The sequence below is a fragment of the Entelurus aequoreus genome, linkage group LG04 (genome assembly GCF_033978785.1).
Source record: "Entelurus aequoreus isolate RoL-2023_Sb linkage group LG04, RoL_Eaeq_v1.1, whole genome shotgun sequence".
Classification (NCBI taxonomy): domain Eukaryota; kingdom Metazoa; phylum Chordata; class Actinopteri; order Syngnathiformes; family Syngnathidae; genus Entelurus; species Entelurus aequoreus.
Genome location: NC_084734.1, coordinates 19,453,450 through 19,480,957, shown reverse-complemented (window position 1 = coordinate 19,480,957; position 27,508 = coordinate 19,453,450). Strand labels below are relative to the sequence as shown.

The window sequence follows — 27,508 nt, the reverse complement described above, 5'->3', positions numbered from 1 at the left end:
GAGTATATGAATAAGAGTGTATGAATAAGAGTGGATGACTAAGAGTATGAATAAGAGTATATGAATAAGAGTGGATGACTAAGAGTGGATGAATAAGAGTATATGAATAAGAGTGTATGAATAAGAGTATATGAATAAGAGTGGATGACTAAGAGTGTATGAATAAGAGTATATGAATAAGAGTATATGAATAAGAGTGGATGAATAAGAGTGGATGAATAAGAGTATATGAATAAGAGTATATGAATAAGAGTGTATGAATAAGAGTGGATGACTAAGAGTGTATGAATAAGAGTATATGAATAAGAGTGGATGACTAAGAGTGTATGAATAAGAGTGTATGAATAAGAGTGGATGACTAAGAGTGTATGAACAAGAGTGTATGAACAAGAGTGTATGAATAAGAGTGGATGACTAAGAGTGGATGAATAAGAGTATATGAATACGATTATATGAATAAGAGTGTATGAATAAGAATGCATGAATACGAGTATATGAATAAGAGTGTATGAATAAGAGTGCATGAATAAGAGTGTATGAATAAGAGTGGATGACTAAGAGTGTATGAATAACATTTATTCATGTATTTTATTATATAAAAATGGGAGCCATTACCTCCCTGCTTGGCACTCAGCATCAAGGGTTGGAATTGGGGGTTGAATCACCAAAATGATTCCCGGGCAGCAGCGGCCACCGTTGCTGCTCACTGCTCCCCTCACCTCCCTGGGGGTGATCAAGGGTGATGGTTCAAATGCAGAGAATAATTTCGCCACACCTAGTGTGTGTGTGTGTGTGACAATCATTGGCACTTTAACTGAACTTTTAATGATGTTATTCATATTATTCAGATTGAAAAGCTTAAGGGGCCGCATGTGGCCCCCGGACGTTCATTTGCCCAGGTCTGTGCTAAGGTGATCTCTAGAAGTGGTCCACACTCCATGTCAGTAGGTGGCGGTAATGCACACCAGAAGGTTGCTTGCCAACCTGCTATAAAAACAAAAGAAGAAGAAGAAGATCCACACTTCCGGGTGGTGATGACGTCGCGTCGTGACGTCATATTTCAAAATGGCAGAGCCCGCGGAAAGACCCCCTGGAGTCGACTCCATTTCCCAAGAAAAGATGTCAACAGCGCGACTTGTAACAATTATAAGGCCGAGGAGGGTTATTTGAACACACACCATTCAATTATTATAAATGAAAGTCACGTTTTTTAACCGCTCCGGTCTCGTCCCAGCGGAAGTGACGCTAGCACGTCATCAGAATACAACAGGTTGCTAACTAACACGCCTCCTATCATGTTAGCGCTGTTATTTGTTCCAATGTCATTCATTCCTTCTCATTTAGATCAACACGACGAGAGAGACATTCTGCCGCTAGACAAAGGTCACCGAGCAGCGACGAAGTTTGCATTTTCGGTAGGTGAGTGTTCAATTGTCCTCCGAGAAAAGTTGCATGAAGTCATTCTATTACACAGGTGAAAGTCATACACACATAATATGCTGGAAAAGTCCATTCATGTCAGCAATTAACTTCAAATGTCAAACTCATTTGTGATGTTAAAGGGAAAACAATACTTAACTGTGCTTAAATGTATTTATATTATTCAAATGTGAATTATGCTGTATAATAGACTGTATTTATGTTATTGACATGTGAATAATGCTGTATAATCAGTGTTGGGACTAACACGTTACAAAGTAACTAGTAGTCTAACGCGTTATTTTTTATATTCAGTAACTCAGTTACCGTTACTACATGATGCGTTACTGCGTTATTTTATGTCATTTCTTATGTAGTATCGGCTAAAAACAGAAGATCTGAGTGTGTTTTATTGGAGAGTTGCAGTGTCGTCCTTCTGAATGATTCCCGGGCGCGGCGCCGCTGCTGCCCACTGCTCCCCAAGGGGATGGGTCAAATGCAGAGGACAAATTTCACCACGCCTAGTGTGTGTGTGTGACAATCATTGGTACTTTAACTTTAACTTAACTTAATTCTTCCTGTGTCACAACGGGGACAAGAGAAGAGGCGCTGTGTGTGTGTGAGTGTGTGTGTGTGGGTGTGGAGAGGGGTGGGGGGGGGGCGTGTCTGTGTTTACTTACAAGACATCATGGTGGAGCTGAAGCCGAGTTTCTTAACATGGAGATATTCTAGACTGACCATGTGTCTTCTTTTGCGGGGCTGTCCCGGGCGGAGTTTCTTAAATGCCTCAAATGTCCGGCAGGGTTGCGTATATTTTCAATGTACGTTCAGGGTTAAGATGGGGTTAAAAACAAAACTAGTTCGTGCAGCATTCGTGAGGGAGGGACAGAGAGAGCGAGGGAGTGGATTGATTGATTGAGACTTTTATTAATAGATTGCACAGTACAGTACATATTCCGTACAATTGACCACTAAATGGTAACACCCGAATAAGTTTTTCAACTTGTTTAAATCGGGGTCCACATTAATCAATTTATTTCAAACTGTCATTGCTCAAAACATAATATTGAATCAAAATCAATGTTATTATGAATTATTGACCTATCCAAGGTTCCCATTACTTCACATCAAATATTCCACTTTGAAAAATATTTTTGGTGGAAGATTTTGCATATTTTGTGTGTTTGCCATTAAAAACATAGTTTTGTTTGACAAAAAAGGGCGGAAAACAAACAGACAAAAAAACAACATAACTAAAACATTTTGAAATGAGGGATAGATCTGAAGTTGATGTAGACTCCAGAGATTTAAGCGTTAAATATAAAATGTTTGTATGCCCTGGCACACCATTATCATCATTTCATGACCCAAGCAAAACACTTTTTACACTTTTATACTGAAATAAATACACCTACAACTTATTCAATAAAAACATAGAAAAAACTACCAGCAGCGGTAAAGTTTAGATCCATGAAGGAAAGAAGAAAGTGAATGAATGTTTATAACTGAATACATTTACATATGTATACAAATTTGTTTTCTTTCTTTATTATTTTTTTTTATGAATTAACGTTTATGACAACCTTTTTCCAAAACACAATATATAATGTGAGATATAACAGGATAATGCATACGTTTATCTTTTTTGTTGTCAAAACGCTTACCAAAAAGTGGGACCCCAAAAATTTACTGTAGGACCCCATTTTTATGACTTGATGGGGTCCCTGGGACCCCATTTTGAAAATTCCTAGCGCTGATCAACAGATTGTATTATTCTCCAGTGCAATAACAGTACTTAAATGAAGGCTTAAAGGGCATTAATGGTAGCTTTAAAAAAAGAAGAAGAAAATAACAAGTAACTAAATAGTTACTTTTCACAATAACGCATTACTTTTTGGTGTAAGTAACTGAGTTAGTAACTGAGTTGCTTTTGAAATAAAGTAACTAGTAACTGTAACTAGTTACTGGTTTTCAGTAACTAACCCAACACTGTGTATAATAGACTGTATTTATGTTATTCACAAGTGAATAATGCTGTATAATAGACTGTATTTATATTATTCACATGTAAAAAATACCTTAGTGTTTATTTTTATTGTGAGCGAACTGTGGTGCTGAATTTCCCCGAGGGATCAATAAAGTACTTTCTATTCTATTCTATTCTAAAAACATCCAAATCCATTGCTATTCTTTATATAAAGTAAGACACATGCTGAATAAGAAATATCTGCACATGATTCCTTGAGTAATTCGATTACAAAATACATTCGAGGAATTGTTGCTGCCTCGAGGTGTCGTACATATTTTTTTTTTACGGCATTTTGCCTGGTTCACTAAACAGTAGTCAAAGCTCACGTTTCGCACAGACTGTTTAGGTGTTGCACAGCGTGTTTACGTCACAGATCATCCCCCCCTTGCACTGCACGACACCGCTCTTTTAAGTACGCTCGAGTTTAGAAAACGTTTAAACGGCACCGTATGATAATCATCAAAAACGCACGAGAGACAAGAACTTTGTTTATGCGGTCACACCACACAGCACATAGGGCTGTGAGCGCACCTGTTTTTATTAGCACATACACATTTTTAGCTGTGCGTGTCAGCCTTCAATAATGAAAACAGGCGTTTAGGAAATAAGACGATTAGGCCAACCACAATAATTGAGGGCACATCTTAACGTGTATAATTAAACAAAATTATGATTTATTCGATTAATCGATCGGGATATTCGATAGAATACTCGATTACTAAAATATTCGATAGCTGCAGCTGTAGTTATATTATTCTTTTATTTTTCCATATCTAACATACTGTGTTGAACTTTGGGGAAATGTTTATAGAACAAACACAGGCTCAATAATTCAACTTGAAAAAAGGGTCATTAGAATAATACACAAGGCTGGCTACGATGAACCTACCAATCCATTATTCGTAAGTTCTAATGTAGAGGTGTCAAACTCGTTTTAGATCGGGGGCCACATGGACAAAAATCTACTCCCAAGTGGGCCGGACTGGTAAAATCAAGGCACGATAACTTAAAAATAAAGACAACTTCAGATTGTTTGTTTTTTTCTTTGTTAAAAATAGAGCAAGCACATTCTGAAAATGTACAAATCATAATGTTGTTAGTTTTTTTTTTACACTTACATGTTGCGGTTAATAGTATTCTACCTTTATTTGTCGATATGTATACTTTCTGGTTAAATGATGTGATAATGTTCATCAGTCAACTCATTGGTGTTCATTTTTAATCTATTAAGATCAAATAATAATATGTTATTTAAATGGAGGCTTCTCACATGATGAGATAACTTCTGGAAATGACTGGCTCATAAGGGTCAAAGGTATAAATGTGTGTGTCCAAGTTAAAGGAAAAGGCAGGCTGTCTTCTTCTAATGGATTTATTACAATCTTTACAAGCTGGGTAACATTTGCTGTGGTCTGGAACAACATGGCACACAAACAACTATCAGAAATGCAGCCAATATTATGTACAGATCATGTGTCATGAGACATGCAAATATAATTGAAATGCACAGAGGACATAAGTAAAGGAAATTAAATGAGCTCAAATATTCCTACAAACGAGTCATAATGATGCAATATGTACATACAGCTAGCTTAAATAGCATGTTAGCATTGATTAGCTTGCAGTCATGCTCTGACCAAATATGCCTGATTAGCACTCCAACAAGTCAATAACATCAACAAAGCTCACCTTTTGTGCATTCGCGCACAGCGTAGAACGTTTGGTGGACAAAATGAGACAAAGAAGAAGTGGCATAAAACACGTCTTTCTGTGGCAGCGTCGGAGAAAGTTGTACATGTAAACAAACAACAATGAGTTCAAGGATCGCTGAAATTAGTAGGACAAAACATCTCATCAGTGAAGCATGTTTAACATAAACAGTGGGACTTCTAACAATTAGGAAGGTTTGTGTCATGTTTGTTCTCCTACAGAAAATATATTCAAATAAAAATGTTCTTCATCTTTTTCCATTTTCACACATCTCTGAAAGAGGTCCAGGGAGCCACGAGGGCGGTGCTAAAGAGACGCGGGTTGCTGACCCCCGGCCTACACCCTAGACTGGCCGCCAGTTCATCACAGGACACATGAACAAGCCTTCGCCCTCAAATCAGAGAAGTATTCATTTACTCTAACATGATTTTTATTCAGTTCAATGCATTTATTGTCATTGTCATAGTGAATAACACACACACTGCATAGTAACCATGTATCAAAAATGCGTTAGGTGGTGCAATCCTGACCCATGAAACGCGTAAACACAAAGGGTGCCACGAACGATGCACAAAATTCACAGTCTGGTATGGATCGGTACTTGAGCGGCGCCGTTCGATGCATTTTTTCAATACCCAAAAGAGGGAAATGTTCATGCCTTTTTTTTAACTTGTGGTTTATTGAAATTGTCGTTGTCCACGACAGAAAACGGTCGGCAAGGCGAGTTTATTTACAGAGCACAGTTCGTACTACAGGCAGGCCAGTCTAGTACCCGCACTCTTTTACTACGAAGCCACGCTGTTGTAACACGTGCAGAATGTGGCTCGGCGATATCTTACTGAAATAAGCAGGGGCGGCCATGAAAAAGACGTTGCTTGGATGGCAACTTTTGTTGCTCCAAAACCTGTATGTACCTTTCAGCATTAATGGTGCCTTCACAAACGTGTAAGTTACCCACTAATACACCCCCATATCATCAATCTTTATTGCAGACCTTAAGATCCATTTAAACATATAAAAACAGAATATAATACATTAAAAAACAAAACAATAAAAACATACATTAAAAACAAAACAAAACAAGTTTTCCATACAATTACAGACGCTGGGTTTTCAACTTTGCGCCTAGAACAATCCGGATGGTTCTTTTCCTCTTTGGACCGGAGGACACGACGTCCACAGTTTCCAAAAACAATTTGAAATGTGGACTTGTCAGACCACAGAACACTTTTCCAGTTTGCATCAGTACATCTTAGATGAGCTCGGGCCGAGCGAAGCCGGCGGCGTTTCTGGGTGTTGTTGATAAATGGCATTCGCTTTGCATTGTAGAGTTTTAACTTGCACTTACAGATGTAGCGACGAACTGTAGTTACTGACAGTGGTTTTCTGAAGTGTTCCTGAGTCCATGTGGTGATATCCTTTACACACTGATGTCGCTTTTTGATGCAGTACCAACACAAATACAACTTTGAAACTACGTGCTTTCTGAGATTACCGTAGTAACTAGTACATCATGCAAAAGCGCAGATTCCAACCAATCAGTCCATCTTAGATGAGCTCGGGCCGAGCGAAGCCAGCGGCGTTTCTGGGTGTTGTTGCATTTATCAACAACACCCAGAAACGCAGAGTTTTGAGGACGAAAATGAATTGATACCATTTTAGAATAAGGCTGTAACATAGCAAAATGTGGCAAAAAATGAAGCGCTGTGAATACTTTCCGGATGCAGTGTACAGTATAAAGGGCAGATCAATAGAAGTGATAATTAGACGTTGCAGTTCATGGGTGGGATGTGAGAGAGGGTCACTGCCTGAGGATACAGACGAGCTGTTGGCAAGTTGTCCTGGCACGTATAGACCTGTTCCTTCTACCTGAGGGCCGCAGGTGAGGAGCAGGGTGTTGTTGGTCACGCAGGATGCTGTGCACTCGCCTCAGACAGCAGGTAGTGTAGACTGTGCCCATCTCTGGAAGACTTGATTTTTTTTCAGCTGTTTTAATCACCGATTAGAGAGTCTGCTGTCATGGCACACTTATAAAAGCTCACTCTTACACTAGGAAGCGGAGTCATTCATTGCGCTTTACCTGACACATGAAACGTGACAAATACGATCGCTGAGATGAAACGGATCAGGCCCGTGAACAGGTTCTATCCGGATGAATTTGCTAAGTATACAAATGAGCTGAAATTTTTCTATGAAAGAAACTGCTGTTTTAAATGTGTCCACTAGATGTGGCAATGGCAATTCTTTGTATCTTTGTAGATGATGCTACATACAGTATGTACAAAAAAAATAAAACACATGATGTTAGTGCAACAGTCGAAGAAATTTAGCAAACTACATAAATAACATCCTGTAATTTGATTTTGATATTATTTTTTTTATCTTGTTATATTGAAAATGAACACCAATGAGTTGACTGATGAACATTATCACGTCATTTATTCAGAAAGTATAAATAACGACAATTAAAGGTAGAACACTATTAACTGCAACATGTAAGTGTAAAAAAACAACATGATTTGTTTATTTTTGAGAAATTCTATTTTTAAACCAAGAAAACAATCTGAAGTTGTCTTTATTTTTAAGTTATCGTGCCGTGATTTTACCAGTCCGGCCCACTTGGGAGTAGATTTTTCTCAATGTGGCCCCCGATCTAAAATGAGTTTGACACCTCTGGCCTAGATAAATTGGTAAACATCCTCACAAATATTGATATAAAGCATTACCGTATTTTCCGGACCATAGGGCACACCGGAATATAAGGAGCACTGCCGATGAATGGTCTATTTTTGATCTTTTTTTCATATATAAGGCGCACCGGATTATAAGGCGCAATAAAGGAGTCATAATATATATATTTTTTTCTAAATGTAAAAGACTTCCTTGGGGTCTACATAACATGTAATGGTGGTTCTTTGCTCAAAATGTTGCATAGATGATGTTTTACACATCATCTTCAAGCCGCTTCCGGGTGCGCCGTTTTGTGGGCGGTCTTATTTACGTGGCTCACCTTCGGCAGCGTCTTCTCCCCGTCATCTTTGTTGTGAAGTGTCAAAAGATGGAGCTAACTGTTTTAATGACATTCAGACTTTACTTCAATCAATAACGGAGCAGCATCTCCTCATCCAGAAACAACAACACCAGAAATGTGTCCCGTGAAAAACCGTCCGACCAGAACTCTAATAACTAAAGTTCCTTGGGTGAATAATGGTAACTCACTACACCGGTATGTTTTAGGGCTTTCATGGCGAGTTTACTGACTGAAATAAGTAATAACTTTACACTGCTTTTTATTAGAAATGGCAACAGCAGAGGATGGATGTCCCATAACAAGAAGGTGGAGAAAAAGAAGAAGCTTATCGACTACGGTGTCGGCACGGACTACAAAGGCGGACCTGCACAAATTTTCAGGTACCAGAAGGTAAGAAAAGTTTCTTTTGCATAATATTGCGAAACAAAACACCAGAAAATATGTCTTACCTTATACACACACCATAATAATACTCCTATGTTGAAGCACAGTACAATCCATCAAGCGGTGCAGTTTCATAGCTGACCAAAGTCCTACTAAAACATTTTGATAGATTTTTGAGCGCCGTGTGTAATGTTCTATATTTTCAAGGGAGCATATACAATGTTGGTGTTGTTTACTTGAGTCATATTGCGGTCTACACGAAATCAAATCAAATCAATAATGGAGCAGCATCTCCTCATCCGGAAACAACCACACCGGAAATGTGTCCCGTGAAAAACCGTTCAACCGGAACTCTCTAATAACTAAACTTCCTTGGGTGAATAATGTAAACTCACTACACCGGTATGTTTTAGCGCTTTCATGGCAAGTTTACTGACAGATATAAGTGAGAACTTGACACTACTTTATATTAGAAATGGCAACAGCGGAGGATGAATGTCACATAACAAGAAGATAGAGAAAAAGAAGAAGCTTATTAACTACAAAGGCGGACACACAATTTTTCAGGACTCATGCAGATCCCAAATACAGATCAGCAGGTACCAGAAGTTAAGAAAAGTTGCATAATATTGCGAAACAAAACGCCAGATAATGTCTTACCTTATACACACACCATAATAATAGTGGTATGTTTAATGCGCCGACAATCCTTCAAGCGGTGCGGCTTCATAGCTGACCAAAGTCGTGCTAAAACATTTTGATAGATTTTTGAGCGCCGTGTCTAATGTTCTATATTTTCAACGGAACATTTAAAATGTTGCTGTTGTTTACTTAAAACCCATCATAGTGCAGGCTACATGTATCTCTTATGTTTGACTGCCATCTACTGCTCACACTTATAATTACACCATGTACCAAATAAAATAGCCTCGAGGTGGGTAAGGATTTTAAATGCGCCTTATAGTCCGGAAATTACGGTAAACGCATTGGCCAAAAAGTGCATTGTGTGTCCTCGCCGCGATCTATTTTACATTGTTGAAATGTCGGCAAAGCAAATGTGAGTATGTGAAGAACGAACCTGGAGTGAAACAGCGCACAATTCAACGTCAAGTTCGGTCTCGATACCTTTCATCTTTACCATGGAAAAAAGGACGTACGCCAGGTTTTTGTGCATAAGCACAACATAACACGAGGCCCCTGCTGAATTGGGATCTGGTCACCCTTAGATATAGAGCAGTGGGAAAAGTGGAAGTGTGCCTGCTAACTCTCACATGCTGTGTGATTTGATAATAACATAAAAAAAGTCCACAATCCAATTTCACAGTGTGATGTTCAGTCAAAGGTCGTGCACTTTGGATCCTATTAAAAGTTCAAATGGACCGAGAGCACCCTCGCATAATGCACCCTCGCATAATGTAGGTGCACGGTGGTGATGATGGCGGTGGCAAATTAATATGTACAGTACAGTACATTATTACCTTTTTAACACTAAATTACAAAAAAAAAATGTTTTGCTAAAATGTCGTGAGGGGGGACCCTTACAAAAAATTCCAAAAAACGGACTTGCTTCAGCAGCACAATTCTGGTGCTGTAGTTTTAGGAGATGTCTAAAAAAGGTCATCAGGAGTCCCGACAAATCCCGAAATTGGCAGAAAATGCTTTTTCTGGGAAACCTTTTTTTCGCAATTTTTTTTTCCAAAAAACGGACTTGCTTCAGCAGCACAATTCTGGTGCTGTAGTTGTAGGAGATGTCTCAAAACGTCATCAGGAGTCCTGACTAAACCCGTAAATGTAAGAAAATGTATATTTTACGAAAAAAAAAATTTTTGTTGCTAAAATGTCGTAAAAAAAATTCAAAAAAACCGACTTGCTTCAGCAGCACAATTCTGGTGCTGTAGTTGTAGGAGATGTCTCAAAACGTCATCAGGAGTCCCGATTAAACCTGTAAATGTAAGGAAATACATATTTTACGAAAAAAAATATTTTTTTCCTAAAATGTCATAAAAAACATTCAAAAAAACCGACTTGCTTCAGCAGCACAATTCTGGTGCTGTAGTTGTAGGAGATGTCTCAAAACGTCATCAGGAGTCCCGACTAAACCCGTAAATGTAAGAAAATAAAAGAAAATGCATATTTTACGAAAAACATTTTTTGCTAAAATGTCGTAAGGGGGGACCCTGTCGTAAAAATTCCAAAAAACGGACTTTCTTCAGCAGCACAATTCTGGTGCTGTAGTTGTAGGAGATGTCTCAAAACGTCATCAGGAGTCCCGACTAAACCCGTAAATGTAAGAAAATGTAAGAAAATGCATTTTTTAAGAAAAACATTTTTTGCTAAAATGTCGTAAGGGACCCTGTCGTAAAAATGCCAAAAAACGGACTTGCTTCAGCAGTACAATTCTGGTGCTGTAGTTGTAGGAGATGTCTCAAAACGTCATCAGGAGTCCCGACTAAACCCGAAAATGGAAGAAATTAGAAGAAAATGCATATTTTACGGAAAAAAAATATTTTGCAAAATGTCGTAAAAAAATTCAAAAAAACGGACTTGCTTCAGCAGCACAATTCTGGTGCTGTAGTTGTAGGAGATGTCTCAAAACGTCATCAGGAGTCCCGACTAAACCCGTAAATGTAAGAAAATGTAAGAAAATGCATTTTTTACGAAAAACATTTTTTGCTAAAATGTCGTAAGGGGGACCCTTCGTAAAAATGCCAAAAAACTGACTTGCTTCAGCAGCACAATTCTGGTGCTGTAGTTGTAGGAGATGTCTTAAAACGTCATCAGGAGTCCCTACAAAACCTAAAAATGGCATAAAATACTTTTTTTGGGAAAACTTTTTTTTTTACAAAAATTTTTTCCAAAAAACGGACTTTCTTCAACAGCACAATTCTGGTGCTGTAGTTGTAGGAGATGTCTCAAGACGTCATCAGGAGTCCCTACAAAACCTAAAAATGGCATAAAATACTTTTTTTGGGAAAACTTTTTTTTTACAAAAATTTTTTCCAAAAAACGGACTTGCTTCAGCAGCACAATTCTGGTGCTGTAGTTGTAGGAGATGTCTCAAAACGTCATCAGGAGTCCCGACTAAACCCGAAAATGGAAGAAATTAGAAGAAAATGCATATTTTACGGAAAAAAAATATTTTGCAAAATGTCGTAAAAAAATTCAAAAAAACGGACTTGCTTCAGCAGCACAATTCTGGTGCTGTAGTTGTAGGAGATGTCTCAAAACGTCATCAGGAGTCCCGACTAAACCCGTAAATGTAAGAAAATGTAAGAAAATGCATTTTTTAAGAAAAACATTTTTTGCTAAAATGTCGTAAGGGGGGACCCTGTCGTAAAAATGCCAAAAAACGGTATTGCTTCAGCAGTACAATTCTGGTGCTGTAGTTGTAGGAGATGTCTCAAAACGTCATCAGGAGTCCCTACAAAACCTAAAAATGGCATAAAATGCTTTTTTTGGGAAAACTTTTTTTTTTACAAAAAAAAATTCCAAAAAACGGACTTTCTTCAGCAGCACAATTCTGGTGCTGTAGTTGTAGGAGATGTCTCAAGACGTCATCAGGAGTCCCTACAAAACCTAAAAATGGCATAAAATACTTTTTTTGGGAAAACTTTTTTTTTACAAAAATTTTTTCCAAAAAACGGACTTGCTTCAGCAGCACAATTCTGGTGCTGTAGTTGTAGGAGATGTCTCAAAACGTCATCAGGAGTCCCGACTAAACCCGAAAATGGAAGAAATTAGAAGAAAATGCATATTTTACGGAAAAAAAATATTTTGCAAAATGTCGTAAAAAAATTCAAAAAAACGGACTTGCTTCAGCAGCACAATTCTGGTGCTGTAGTTGTAGGAGATGTCTCAAAACGTCATCAGGAGTCCCGACTAAACCCGTAAATGTAAGAAAATGTAAGAAAATGCATTTTTTACGAAAAACATTTTTTGCTAAAATGTCGTAAGGGGGACCCTTCGTAAAAATGCCAAAAAACTGACTTGCTTCAGCAGCACAATTCTGGTGCTGTAGTTGTAGGAGATGTCTTAAAACATCATCAGGAGTCCCTACAAAACCTAAAAATGGCATAAAATGCTTTTTTTGGGAAACTTTTTTTTTACAAAAAAAATTTCAAAAAACAGAACTGCTTCAGCAGCACAATTCTGGTGCTGTAGTTGTAGGAGATGTCTCAAAACGTCATCAGGAGTCCCGACTAAACCCGTAAATGTAAGAAAATGTAAGAAAATGCATTTTTTACGAAAAACATTTTTTGCTAAAATGTCGTAAGGGGGGACCCTGTCGTAAAAATTCCAAAAAACTGACTTGCTTCAGCAGCACAATTCTGGTGCTGTAGTTGTAGGAGATGTCTCAAAACGTCATCAGGAGTCCCGACTAAACCCGTAAATGTAAGAAAATGTAAGAAAATGCATTTTTTAAGAAAAATTTTTTTTGCTAAAATGTCGTAAGGGGGCACCCTGTCGTAAAAATGCCAAAAAACTGACTTGCTTCAGCAGTACAATTCTGGTGCTGTAGTTGTAGGAGATGTCTCATAACGTCATCAGGAGTCCCTACAAAACCTAAAAATGGCATAAAATGCTTTTTTTGGGAAAACTTTTTTTTTACAAAAAAAAATTCAAAAAACAGACTTGCTTCAGCAGCACAATTCTGGTGCTGTAGTTGTAGGAGATGTCTCAAAACGTCATCAGGAGTCCCGACTAAACCCGAAAATGTAAGAAAATGTAAGAAAATGCATTTTTTACGCAAAACATTTTTTGCTAAAATGTCGTAAGGGGGGACCCTGTCGTAAAAATTCCAAAAAACGGACTTGCTTCAGCAGCACAATTCTGGTGCTGTAGTTGTAGGAGATGTCTCAAAACGTCATCAGGAGTCCCTACAAAACCTAAAAATGGCATGAAATGCTTTTTTTTGGAAAACTTTTTTTCACAAAAAAAAATTAAAAAAACAGACTTGCTTCAGCAGCACAATTCTGGTGCTGTAGTTGTAGGAGATGTCTCAAAACGTCATCAGGAGTCCCGACTAAACCCGTAAATGTAAGAAAATGTAAGAAAATGCATTTTTTACGCAAAACATTTTTTGCTAAAATGTCGTAAGGGGGGACCCTGCCGTAAAAATTCCAAAAAACGGACTTGCTTCAGCAGCACAATTCTGGTGCTGTAGTTGTAGGAGATGTCTCAAAACGTCATCAAGAGTCCCTACAAAACCTAAAAATGGCATGAAATGCTTTTTTTTTGGAAAACTTTTTTTCACAAAAAAAAATTCAAAAAACAGACTTGCTTCAGCAGCACAATTCTGGTGCTGTAGTTGTAGGAGATGTCTCAAAACGTCATCAGGAGTCCCGACTAAACCCGTAAATGTAAGAAAATGTGAGAAAATGCATTTTTTACGCAAAACATTTTTTGCTAAAATGTCGTAAGGGGGGACCCTGTCGTAAAAATTCCAAAAAACGGACTTGCTTCAGCAGCACAATTCTGGTGCTGTAGTTGTAGGAGATGTCTCAAAACGTCATCAGGAGTCCCGACTAAACCCGTAAATGTAAGAAAATGTAAGAAAATGCATTTTTTACGCAAAACATTTTTTGCTAAAATGTCGTAAGGGGGGACCCTGTCGTAAAAATTCAAAAAAACGGACTTGCTTCAGCAGCACAATTCTGGTGTTGTAGTTGTAGGAGATGTCTCAAAACGTCATCAGGAGTCCCTACAAAACCTAAAAATGGCATGAAATGCTTTTTTTTGGAAAACTTTTTTTCACAAAAAAAAATTAAAAAAACAGACTTTCTTCAGCAGCACAATTCTGGTGCTGTAGTTGTAGGAGATGTCTCAAAACGTCATCAGGAGTCCCGACTAAACCCGTAAATGTAAGAAAATGGATTTTTTACGCAAAACATTTTTTGCTAAAATGTCGTAAGGGGGGACCCTGTCGTAAAAATTCCAAAAAACGGACTTGCTTCAGCAGCACAATTCTGGTGCTCTAGTTGTAGGAGATGTCTCAAAACGTCATCAGGAGTCCCTACAAAACCTAAAAATGGCATGAAATGCTTTTTTTTGGAAAACTTTTTTTCACAAAAAAAAATTCAAAAAAACAGACTTGCTTCAGCAGCACAATTCTGGTGCTGTAGTTATAGGAGATGTCTCAAAACGTCATCAGGAGTCCCGACTAAACCCGTAAATGTAAGAAAATGTAAAAAAAATGCATATTTTACGAAAAAAAATTTTTGCTAAAATGTCGTAAGGGGGGACCCTGTCGTAAAAATTCCAAAAAACGGACTTGCTTCAGCAGCACAATTCTGGTGCTGTAGTTGTAGGAGATGTCTCAAAACGTCATCAGGAGTCCCTACAAAACCTAAAAATGGCATGAAATGCTTTTTTTTGGAAAACTTTTTATTTACAAAAATTTTTTTTTAAAACGGTCTTGTTTCAGCAGCACAATTCTGGTGCTGTAGTTGTAGGAGATGTCTCAAAACGTCATCAGGAGTCCCGACTAAACCCGTAAATGTAAGAAAGTGTAAGAAAATGCATTTTTAACGCAAAACATTTTCTGCTAAAATGTCGTAAGGGGGGACCCTGTCGTAAAAATTCCAAAAAACGGACTTGCTTCAGCAGCACAATTCTGGTGCTGTAGTTGTAGGAGATGTCTCAAAACGTCATCAGGAGTCCCTACAAAACCTAAAAATGGCATGAAATGCTTTTTTTTGGAAAACTTTTTTTCACAAAAAAAAATTCAAAAAAACAGACTTGCTTCAGCAGCACAATTCTGGTGCTGTAGTTGTAGGAGATGTCTCAAAACGTCATCAGGAGTCCCGACTAAACCCGTAAATGTAAGAAAATGTAAAAAAAATGCATATTTTACGAAAAACATTTTTTGCTAAAATGTCGTAAGGGTGTCGTAATAATTCCAAAAAACGGACTTGCTTCAGCAGCACAATTCTGGTGCTGTAGTTGTAGGAGATGTCTCAAAACGTCATCAGGAGTCCCTACAAAACCTAAAAATGGCATGAAATGCTTTTTTTTGGAAAACTTTTTTTCACAAAAAAAATTTCAAAAAACAGACTTGCTTCAGCAGCACAATTCTGGTGCTGTAGTTGTAGGACATGTCTCAAAACGTCATCAGGAGTCCCTACAAAACCAAAAAATGGCATGAAATGCTTTTTTTTGGAAAACTTTTTTTCACAAAAAAAAATTCAAAAAACAGACTTGCTTCAGCAGCACAATTCTGGTGCTGTAGTTGTAGGACATGTCTCAAAACGTCATCAGGAGTCCCGACTAAACCCGTAAATGTAAGAAAGTGTAAGAAAATGCATTTTTTACGCAAAACATTTTTTGCTAAAATGTCGTAAGGGGGGACCCTGTCGTAAAAATTCCAAAAAACGGACTTGCTTCAGCAGCACAATTCTGGTGCTGTAGTTGTAGGAGATGTCTCAAAACGTCATCAGGAGTCCCGACTAAACTCGTAAATGTAAGAAAATGTAAAAAAAATGCATATTTTACGAAAAAAAAATTTTGCTAAAATGTCGTAAGGGGGGACCCTGTCGTAAAAATGCCAAAAAACGGACTTGCTTCAGCAGTACAATTCTGGTGCTGTAGTTGTAGGAGATGTCTCAAAACGTCATCAGGAGTCCCTACAAAACCTAAAAATGGCATAAAATTCTTTTTTTGGGAAAACTTTTTTTTTACAAAAAAAAAATCAAAAAACAGACTTGCTTCAGCAGCACAATTCTGGTGCTGTTGTTGTAGGAAATGTCTCAAAACGTCATCAGGAGTCCCGACTAAACCCGTAAATGTAAGAAAATGTAAGAAAATGCATTTTTTAAGAAAAACATTTTTTGCTAAAATGTCGTAAGGGGGGACCCTGTCGTAAAAATGCCAAAAAACGGACTTGCTTCAGCAGTACAATTCTGGTGCTGTAGTTGTAGGAGATGTCTCAAAACGTCATCAGGAGTCCCTACAAAACCTAAAAATGGCATAAAATGCTTTTTTTGGGAAAACTTTTTTTTTACAAATTTTTTTTCCAAAAAACGGACTTGCTTCAGCAGCACAATTCTGGTGCTGTAGTTGTAGGAGATGTCTCAAAACGTCATCAGGAGTCCCGACTAAACCCGTAAATGTAAGAAAATGTAAGAAAATGCATTTTTTAAGAAAAACATTTTTTGCTAAAATGTCGTAAGGGGGGACCCTGTCGTAAAAATGCCAAAAAACGGACTTGCTTCAGCAGTACAATTCTGGTGCTGTAGTTGTAGGAGATGTCTCAAAACGTCATCAGGAGTCCCTACAAAACCTGAAAATGGCATAAAATGCTTTTTTTTGGAAAACTTTTTTTTTACAAAAAAAATTTCCAAAAAACGGACTTGCTTCAGCAGCACAATTCTGGTGCTGTAGTTGTAGGAGATGTCTCAAAACGTCATGAGGAGTCCCGACTAAACCCGTAAATGTAAGAAAATGTAAGAAAATGCATTTTTTAAGAAAAACATTTTTTGCTAAAATGTCGTAAGGGGGGACCCTGTCGTAAAAATGCCAAAAAACGGACTTGCTTCAGCAGTACAATTCTGGTGCTGTAGTTGTAGTAGATGTCTCAAAACGTCATCAGGAGTCCCTACAAAACCTAAAAATGGCATAAAATGCTTTCTTTGGGAAAACTTTTTTTTACAAAAAAATGTTCCAAAAAACGGACTTGCTTCAGCAGCACAATTCTGGTGCTGTAGTTGTAGGAGATGTCTCAAAACGTCATCAGGAGTCCCGACTAAACCCGTAAATGTAAGAAAATGCATTTTTTAAGAAAAACATTATTTGCTAAAATGTCGTAAGGGGGGACCCTGTCGTAAAAATTCCAAAAAACGGACTTGCTTCAGCAGCACATTTCTGGTGCTGTAGTTGTAGGAGATGTCTCAAAACGTCATCAGGAGTCCCGACTAAACCCGTAAATGTAAGAAAATGCATTTTTTAAGAAAAACATTTTTTGCTAAAATGTCGTAAGGGGGGACCCTGTCGTAAAAATGCCAAAAAACGGACTTGCTTCAGCAGTACAATTCTGGTGCTGTAGTTGTAGGAGATGTCTCAAAACGTCATCAGGAGTCCCTACAAAACCTGAAAATGGCATAAAATGCTTTTTTTTGGAAAACTTTTTTTTTACAAAAAAAAATTCCAAAAAACGGACTTGTTTCAGCAGCACAATTCTGGTGCTGTAGTTGTAGGAGATGTCTCAAAACGTCATCAGGAGTCCCGACTAAACCCGTAAATGTAAGAAAATGTAAGAAAATGCATTTTTTAAGAAAAACATTTTTTGCTAAAATGTCGTAAGGGGGGACCCTGTCGTAAAAATTCCAAAAAACGGACTTGCTTCAGCAGCACATTTCTGGTGCTGTAGTTGTAGGAGATGTCTCAAAACGTCATCAGGAGTCCCGACTAAACCCGTAAATGTAAGAAAATGTAAGAAAATGCATTTTTTAAGAAAAACATTTTTTGCTAAAATGTCGTAAGGGGGGACCCTGTCGTAAAAATGCCAAAAAACGGACTTGCTTCAGCAGTACAATTCTGGTGCTGTAGTTGTAGGAGATGTCTCAAAACGTCATCAGGAGTCCCTACAAAACCTAAAAATGGCATAAAATGCTTTTTTTTGGGAAAACTTTTTTTTTACAAAAAAAAATTCAAAAAAACGGACTTGCTTCAGCAGCACAATTCTGGTGCTGCAGTTGTAGGAGATGTCTCAAAACGTCATCAGGAGTCCCGACTAAACCCGTAAATGTAAGAAAATGTAAGAAAATGCATTTTTTAAGAAAAACATTTTTTGCTAAAATGTCGTAAGGGGGGACCCTGTCGTAAAAATGCCAAAAAACGGACTTGCTTCAGCAGTACAATTCTGGTGCTGTAGTTGTAGTAGATGTCTCAAAACGTCATCAGGAGTCCCTACAAAACCTAAAAATGGCATAAAATGCTTTTTTTGGGAAAACTTTTTTTTACAAAAAAATGTTCCAAAAAACGGACTTGCTTCAGTAGCACAATTCTGGTGCTGTAGTTGTAGGAGATGTCTCAAAACGTCATCAGGAGTCCCGACTAAACCCGTAAATGTAAGAAAATGTAAGAAAATGCATTTTTTAAGAAAAACATTTTTTGCTAAAATGTCGTAAGGGGGGACCCTGTCGTAAAAATGCCAAAAAACGGACTTGCTTCAGCAGTACAATTCTGGTGCTGTAGTTGTAGGAGATGTCTCAAAACGTCATCAGGAGTCCCTACAAAACCTAAAAATGGCATAAAATGCTTTTTTTGGGAAAACTTTTTTTTTACAAAAAAAAATTCCAAAAAACGGACTTGCTTCAGCAGCACAATTCTGGTGCTGTAGTTGTAGGAGATGTCTCAAAACGTCATCAGGAGTCCCGACTAAACCCGTAAATGTAAGAAAATGCATTTTTTACGCAAAACATTTTTTGCTAAAATGTCGTAAGGGGGGACCCTGTCGTAAAAATTCCAAAAAACGGACTTGCTTCAGCAGCACATTTCTGGTGCTGTAGTTGTAGGAGATGTCTCAAAACGTCATCAGGAGTCCCGACTAAACCCGTAAATGTAAGAAAATGTAAGAAAATGCATTTTTTAAGAAAAACATTTTTTGCTAAAATGTCGTAAGGGGGGACCCTGTCGTAAAAATGCCAAAAAACGGACTTGCTTCAGCAGTACAATTCTGGTGCTGTAGTTGTAGGAGATGTCTCAAAACGTCATCAGGAGTCCCTACAAAACCTAAAAATGGCATAAAATGCTTTTTTTGGGAAAACTTTTTTTTTACAAAAAAAAATTCAAAAAAACGGACTTGCTTCAGCAGCACAATTCTGGTGCTGTAGTTGTAGGAGATGTCTCAAAACGTCATCAGGAGTCCCGACTAAACCCGTAAATGTAAGAAAATGTAAGAAAATGCATTTTTTAAGAAAAACATTTTTTGCTAAAATGTCGTAAGGGGGGACCCTGTCGTAAAAATGCCAAAAAACGGACTTGCTTCAGCAGTACAATTCTGGTGCTGTAGTTGTAGGAGATGTCTCAAAACGTCATCAGGAGTCCCTACAAAACCTAAAAATGGCATAAAATGCTTTCTTTGGGAAAACTTTTTTTTACAAAAAAATGTTCCAAAAAACGGACTTGCTTCAGCAGCACAATTCTGGTGCTGTAGTTGTAGGAGATGTCTCAAAACGTCATCAGGAGTCCCGACTAAACCCGTAAATGTAAGAAAATGTAAGAAAATGCATTTTTTAAGAAAAACATTTTTTGCTAAAATGTCGTAAGGGGGGACCCTGTCGTAAAAATGCCAAAAAACGGACTTGCTTCAGCAGTACAAATCTGGTGCTGTAGTTGTAGTAGATGTCTCAAAACGTCATCAGGAGTCCCTACAAAACCTAAAAATGGCATAAAATGCTTTCTTTGGGAAAACTTTTTTTTACAAAAAAATGTTCCAAAAAACGGACTTGCTTCAGCAGCACAATTCTGGTGCTGTAGTTGTAGGAGATGTCTCAAAACGTCATCAGGAGTCCCGACTAAACCCGTAAATGTAAGAAAATGCATTTTTTAAGAAAAACATTTTTTGCTAAAATGTCGTAAGGGGGGACCCTGTCGTAAAAATGCCAAAAAACGGACTTGCTTCAGCAGTACAATTCTGGTGCTGTAGTTGTAGGAGATGTCTCAAAACGTCATCAGGAGTCCCTACAAAACCTGAAAATGGCATAAAATGCTTTTTTTTGGAAAACTTTTTTTTTACAAAAAAAAATTCCAAAAAACGGACTTGCTTCAGCAGCACAATTCTGGTGCTGTAGTTGTAGGAGATGTCTCAAAACGTCATCAGGAGTCCCGACTAAACCCGTAAATGTAAGAAAATGTAAGAAAATGCATTTTTTAAGAAAAACATTTTTTGCTAAAATGTCGTAAGGGGGGACCCTGTCGTAAAAATTCCAAAAAACGGACTTGCTTCAGCAGCACATTTCTGGTGCTGTAGTTGTAGGAGATGTCTCAAAACGTCATCAGGAGTCCCGACTAAACCCGTAAATGTAAGAAAATGTAAGAAAATGCATTTTTTAAGAAAAACATTTTTTGCTAAAATGTCGTAAGGGGGGACCCTGTCGTAAAAATGCCAAAAAACGGACTTGCTTCAGCAGTACAATTCTGGTGCTGTAGTTGTAGGAGATGTCTCAAAACGTCATCAGGAGTCCCTACAAAACCTAAAAATGGCATAAAATGCTTTTTTTGGGAAAACTTTTTTTTTACAAAAAAAAATTCAAAAAAACGGACTTGCTTCAGCAGCACAATTCTGGTGCTGTAGTTGTAGGAGATGTCTCAAAACGTCATCAGGAGTCCCGACTAAACCCGTAAATGTAAGAAAATGTAAGAAAATGCATTTTTTAAGAAAAACATTTTTTGCTAAAATGTCGTAAGGGGGGACCCTGTCGTAAAAATGCCAAAAAACGGACTTGCTTCAGCAGTACAATTCTGGTGCTGTAGTTGTAGTAGATGTCTCAAAACGTCATCAGGAGTCCCTACAAAACCTAAAAATGGCATAAAATGCTTTTTTTGGGAAAACTTTTTTTTACAAAAAAATGTTCCAAAAAACGGACTTGCTTCAGTAGCACAATTCTGGTGCTGTAGTTGTAGGAGATGTCTCAAAACGTCATCAGGAGTCCCGACTAAACCCGTAAATGTAAGAAAATGTAAGAAAATGCATTTTTTAAGAAAAACATTTTTTGCTAAAATGTCGTAAGGGGGGACCCTGTCGTAAAAATTCCAAAAAACGGACTTGCTTCAGCAGCACATTTCTGGTGCTGTAGTTGTAGGAGATGTCTCAAAACGTCATCAGGAGTCCCGACTAAACCCGTAAATGTAAGAAAATGCATTTTTTAAGAAAAACATTTTTTGCTAAAATGTCGTAAGGGGGGACCCTGTCGTAAAAATTCCAAAAAACTGACTTGCTTCAGCAGCACAATTCTGGTGCTGTAGTTGTAGGAGATGTCTTAAAACGTCATCAGGAGTCCCTACAAAACCTAAAAATGGCATAAAATGCTTTTTTTGGGAAAACTTTTTTTTTACAAAAAAAAATTCCAAAAAACGGACTTGCTTCAGCAGCACAATTCTGGAGCTGTAGTTGTAGGAGATGTCTCAAAACGTCATCAGGAGTCCCGACTAAACCCGTAAATGTAAGAAAATGCATTTTTTAAGAAAAACATTTTTTGCTAAAATGTCGTAAGGGGGGACCCTGTCGTAAAAATGCCAAAAAACGGACTTGCTTCAGCAGTACAATTCTGGTGCTGTAGTTGTAGGAGATGTCTCAAAACGTCATCAGGAGTCCCTACAAAACCTAAAAATGGCATAAAATGCTTTTTTTGGGAAAACTTTTTTTTTTGAAAAAAAATTCAAAAAAACGGACTTGCTTCAGCAGCACAATTCTGGTGCTGTAGTTGTAGGAGATGTCTCAAAACGTCATCAGGAGTCCCGACTAAACCCGTAAATGTAAGAAAATGTAAGAAAATACATTTTTTACGAAAAACATTTTTTACTAAAATGTCGTAAGGGGGGACCCTGTCGTAAAAATGCCAAAAAACGGACTTGCTTCAGCAGTACAATTCTGGTGCTGTAGTTGTAGGAGATGTCTCAAAACGTCATCAGGAGTCCCTACAAAACCTAAAAATGGCATAAAATGCTTTTTTTGGGAAAACTTTTTTTTTACAAAAAAAAATTCCAAAAAACGGACTTGCTTCAGCAACACAATTCTGGTGCTGTAGTTGTAGGAGATGTCTCAAAACGTCATCAGGAGTCCCGACTAAACCCGTAAATGTAAGAAAATGTAAGAAAATGCATTTTTTACGAAAAACATTTTTTGCTAAAATGTCGTAAGGGGGGACCCTGTCGTAAAAATGCCAAAAAACGGACTTGCTTCAGCAGTACAATTCTGGTGCTGTAGTTGTAGGAGATGTCTCAAAACGTCATCAGGAGTCCCTACAAAACCTAAAAATGGCATAAACTGCTTTTTTTGGGAAAACCTTTTTTTTACAAAAAAAAATTCCAAAAAACGGACTTTCTTCAGCAGCACAATTCTGGTGCTGTAGTTGTAGAAGATGTCTCAAAACGTCATCAGGAGTCCCGACTAAACCCGAAAATGTAAGAAAATGCATTTTTTAAGAAAAACATTTTTTGCTAAAATGTCGTAAGGGGGGACCCTGTCGTAAAAATGCCAAAAAACGGACTTGCTTCAGCAGTACAATTCTGGTGCTGTAGTTGTAGTAGATGTCTCAAAACGTCATCAGGAGTCCCTACAAAACCTAAAAATGGCATGAAATGCTTTTTTTGGGAAAACTTTTTTTTTACAAAAAAAATTTCCAAAAAACGGACTTTCTTCAGCAGCACAATTCTGGTGCTGTAGTTGTAGAAGATGTCTCAAAACGTCATCAGGAGTCCCGACTAAACCCGTAAATGTAAGAAAATGTAAGAAAATGCATTTTTTACGAAAAACATTTTTTGCTAAAATGTCGTAAGGGGGGACCCTGTCGTAAAAATTCCAAAAAACTGACTTGCTTCAGCAGTACAATTCTGGTGCTGTAGTTGTAGGAGATGTCTCAAAACGTCATCAGGAGTCCTTACAAAACCTGAAAATGGCATAAAATGCTTTTTTTTGGAAAACTTTTTTTTTACAAAAAAAATTTCCAAAAAACGGACTTGCTTTTCAGCAGCACAATTCTGGTGCTGTAGTTGTAGGAGATTTCTCAAAACGTCATCAGGAGTCCCGACTAAACCCGTAATTGTAAGAAAATGTAAGAAAATGCATTTTTTAAGAAAAACATTTTTTGCTAAAATGTCGTAAGGGGGGACCCTGTCGTAAAAATTCCAAAAAACGGACTTGCTTCAGCAGCACATTTCTGGTGCTGTAGTTGTAGGAGATGTCTCAAAACGTCATCAGGAGTCCCGACTAAACCCGTAAATGTAAGAAAATGTAAGAAAATGCATTTTTTTAAGAAAAACATTTTTTGCTAAAATGTCGTAAGGGGGGACCCTGTCGTAAAAATGCCAAAAAACGGACTTGCTTCAGCAGTACAATTCTGGTGCTGTAGTTGTAGGAGATGTCTCAAAACGTCATCAGGAGTCCCTACAAAACCTAAAAATGGCATAAAATGCTTTTTTTGGGAAAACTTTTTTTTTACAAAAAAAAATTAAAAAAAACGGACTTGCTTCAGCAGCACAATTCTGGTGCTGTAGTTGTAGGAGATGTCTCAAAACGTCATCAGGAGTCCCGACTAAACCCGTAAATGTAAGAAAATGTAAGAAAATGCATTTTTTAAGAAAAACATTTTTTGCTAAAATGTCGTAAGGGGGGACCCTGTCGTAAAAATTCCAAAAAACTGACTTGCTTCAGCAGCACAATTCTGGTGCTGTAGTTGTAGGAGATGTCTTAAAACGTCATCAGGAGTCCCTACAAAACCTAAAAATGGCATAAAATGCTTTTTTTGGGAAAACTTTTTTTTTACAAAAAAAAATTCCAAAAAACGGACTTGCTTCAGCAGCACAATTCTGGTGCTGTAGTTGTAGGAGATGTCTCAAAACGTCATCAGGAGTCCCGACTAAACCCGTAAATGTAAGAAAATGTAAGAAAATGCATTTTTTAAGAAAAACATTTTTTGCTAAAATGTCGTAAGGGGGGACCCTGTCGTAAAAATGCCAAAAAACGGACTTGCTTCAGCAGTACAATTCTGGTGCTGTAGTTGTAGGAGATGTCTCAAAACGTCATCAGGAGTCCCTACAAAACCTGAAAATGACATAAAATGCTTTTTTTTGGAAAACTTTTTTTTTACAAAAAAAAATTCCAAAAAACGGACTTGCTTCAGCAGCACAATTCTGGTGCTGTAGTTGTAGGAGATGTCTCAAAACGTCATGAGGAGTCCCGACTAAACCCGTAAATGTAAGAAAATGTAAGAAAATGCATTTTTTAAGAAAAACATTTTTTGCTAAAATGTCGTAAGGGGGGACCCTGTCGTAAAAATGCCAAAAAACGGACTTGCTTCAGCAGTACAATTCTGGTGCTGTAGTTGTAGTAGATGTCTCAAAACGTCATCAGGAGTCTCTACAAAACCTAAAAATGGTAAAATGCTTTCTTTGGGAAAACTTTTTTTTACAAAAAAATGTTCCAAAAAACGGACTTGCTTCAGCAGCACAATTCTGGTGCTGTAGTTGTAGGAGATGTCTCAAAACGTCATCAGGAGTCCCGACTAAACCCGTAAATGTAAGAAAATGCATTTTTTAAGAAAAACATTTTTTGCTAAAATGTCGTAAGGGGGGACCCTGTCGTAAAAATTCCAAAAAACGGACTTGCTTCAGCAGCACATTTCTGGTGCTGTAGTTGTAGGAGATGTCTCAAAACGTCATCAGGAGTCCCGACTAAACCCGTAAATGTAAGAAAATGCATTTTTTAAGAAAAACATTTTTTGCTAAAATGTCGTAAGGGGGGACCCTGTCGTAAAAATGCCAAAAAACGGACTTGCTTCAGCAGTACAATTCTGGTGCTGTAGTTGTAGGAGATGTCTCAAAACGTCATCAGGAGTCCTTACAAAACCTAAAAATGGCATAAAATGCTTTTTTTGGGAAAACTTTTTTTTTACAAAAAAAAATTCCAAAAAACGGACTTGCTTCAGCAGCACAATTCTGGTGCTGTAGTTGTAGGAGATGTCTCAAAACGTCATCAGGAGTCCCGACTAAACCCGTAAATGTAAGAAAATGCATTTTTTAAGAAAAACATTTTTTGCTAAAATGTCGTAAGGGGGACCCTGTCGTAAAAATGCCAAAAAACTGACTTGCTTCAGCAGTACAATTCTGGTGCTGTAGTTGTAGGAGATGTCTCAAAACGTCATCAGGAGTCCCTACAAAACCTAAAAATGGCATAAAATGCTTTTTTTGGGAAAACTTTTTTTTAAAAAAAAAAATTCCAAAAAACGGACTTGCTTCAGCAGCACAATTCTGGTGCTGTAGTGAAGTGAAGTGAAGTGAAGTGAATTACATTTATATAGCGCTTTTTCTCAAGTGACTCAAAGCGCTTTACATTGTGAAACCCAATATCTAAGTTACATTTAAACCAGTGTGGGTGGCACTGGGAGCAGGTGGGTAAAGTGTCTTGCCCAAGGACACAACGGCAGTGACTAGGATGGCGGAAGCGGGGATCGAACCTGCAACCCTCAAGTTGCTGGCTCGGCCGCTCTTAGTTGTAGAAGATGTCTCAAAACGTCATCAGGAGTCCCGACTAAACCCGTAAATGTAAGAAAATGTAAGAAAATGCATTTTTTAAGAAAAACATTTTTTGCTAAAATGTCGTAAGGGGGGACCCTGTCGTAAAAATGCCAAAAAACGGACTTGCTTCAGCAGTACAATTCTGGTGCTGTAGTTGTAGGAGATGTCTCAAAACGTCATCAGGAGTCCCTACAAAACCTAAAAATGGCATAAAATGCTTTCTTTGGGAAAACTTTTTTTTACAAAAAAATGTTCCAAAAAACAGACTTGCTTCAGCAGCACAATTCTGGTGCTGTAGTTGTAGGAGATGTCTCAAAACGTCATCAGGAGTCCCGACTAAACCCGTAAATGTAAGAAAATGTAAGAAAATGCATTTTTTAAGAAAAACATTTTTTGCTAAAATGTCGTAAGGGGGGACCCTGTCGTAAAAATGCCAAAAAACGGACTTGCTTCAGCAGTACAAATCTGGTGCTGTAGTTGTAGTAGATGTCTCAAAACGTCATCAGGAGTCCCTACAAAACCTAAAAATGGCATAAAATGCTTTTTTTGGGAAAACTTTTTTTTACAAAAAAATGTTCCAAAAAACGGACTTGCTTCAGCAGCACAATTCTGGTGCTGTAGTTGTAGGAGATGTCTCAAAACGTCATCAGGAGTCCCGACTAAACCCGTAAATGTAAGAAAATGCATTTTTTAAGAAAAACATTTTTTGCTAAAATGTCGTAAGGGGGGACCCTGTCGTAAAAATTCCAAAAAACGGACTTGCTTCAGCAGCACATTTCTGGTGCTGTAGTTGTAGGAGATGTCTCAAAACGTCATCAGGAGTCCCGACTAAACCCGTAAATGTAAGAAAATGCATTTTTTAAGAAAAACATTTTTTGCTAAAATGTCGTAAGGGGGGACCCTGTCGTAAAAATGCCAAAAAACGGACTTGCTTCAGCAGTACAATTCTGGTGCTGTAGTTGTAGGAGATGTCTCAAAACGTCATCAGGAGTCCCTACAAAACCTGAAAATGGCATAAAATGCTTTTTTTTGGAAAACTTTTTTTTTACAAAAAAAAATTCCAAAAAACGGACTTGCTTCAGCAGCACAATTCTGGTGCTGTAGTTGTAGGAGATGTCTCAAAACGTCATCAGGAGTCCCGACTAAACCCGTAAATGTAAGAAAATGTAAGAAAATGCATTTTTTAAGAAAAACATTTTTTGCTAAAATGTCGTAAGGGGGGACCCTGTCGTAAAAATTCCAAAAAACGGACTTGCTTCAGCAGCACATTTCTGGTGCTGTAGTTGTAGGAGATGTCTCAAAACGTCATCAGGAGTCCCGACTAAACCCGTAAATGTAAGAAAATGTAAGAAAATGCATTTTTTAAGAAAAACATTTTTTGCTAAAATGTCGTAAGGGGGGACCCTGTCGTAAAAATGCCAAAAAACGGACTTGCTTCAGCAGTACAATTCTGGTGCTGTAGTTGTAGGAGATGTCTCAAAACGTCATCAGGAGTCCCTACAAAACCTAAAAATGGCATAAAATGCTTTTTTTGGGAAAACTTTTTTTTTACAAAAAAAAATTCAAAAAAACGGACTTGCTTCAGCAGCACAATTCTGGTGCTGTAGTTGTAGGAGATGTCTCAAAACGTCATCAGGAGTCCCGACTAAACCCGTAAATGTAAGAAAATGTAAGAAAATGCATTTTTTAAGAAAAACATTTTT

The 27,508-nt window shown here is 37.7% G+C and overlaps 1 long non-coding RNA gene across 2 annotated transcripts; it reads left to right on the top strand.

Annotated features, from left to right (window-relative positions):
- The first annotated feature begins 877 nt into the window (after positions 1-877).
- Positions 878-9,420, top strand: LOC133648366 (uncharacterized). 2 transcript variants are annotated; one of them, XR_009825862.1, is made up of 4 exons: positions 878-1,270; positions 1,345-1,415; positions 5,439-5,563; positions 8,288-9,420. It is a non-coding gene; the product is annotated as an uncharacterized LOC133648366 (long non-coding RNA). The 2 variants fall into 2 exon arrangements; XR_009825861.1 differs by having other exon boundaries at positions 1,345-1,419.
- Positions 9,421-27,508: the final 18,088 nt, after the last annotated feature.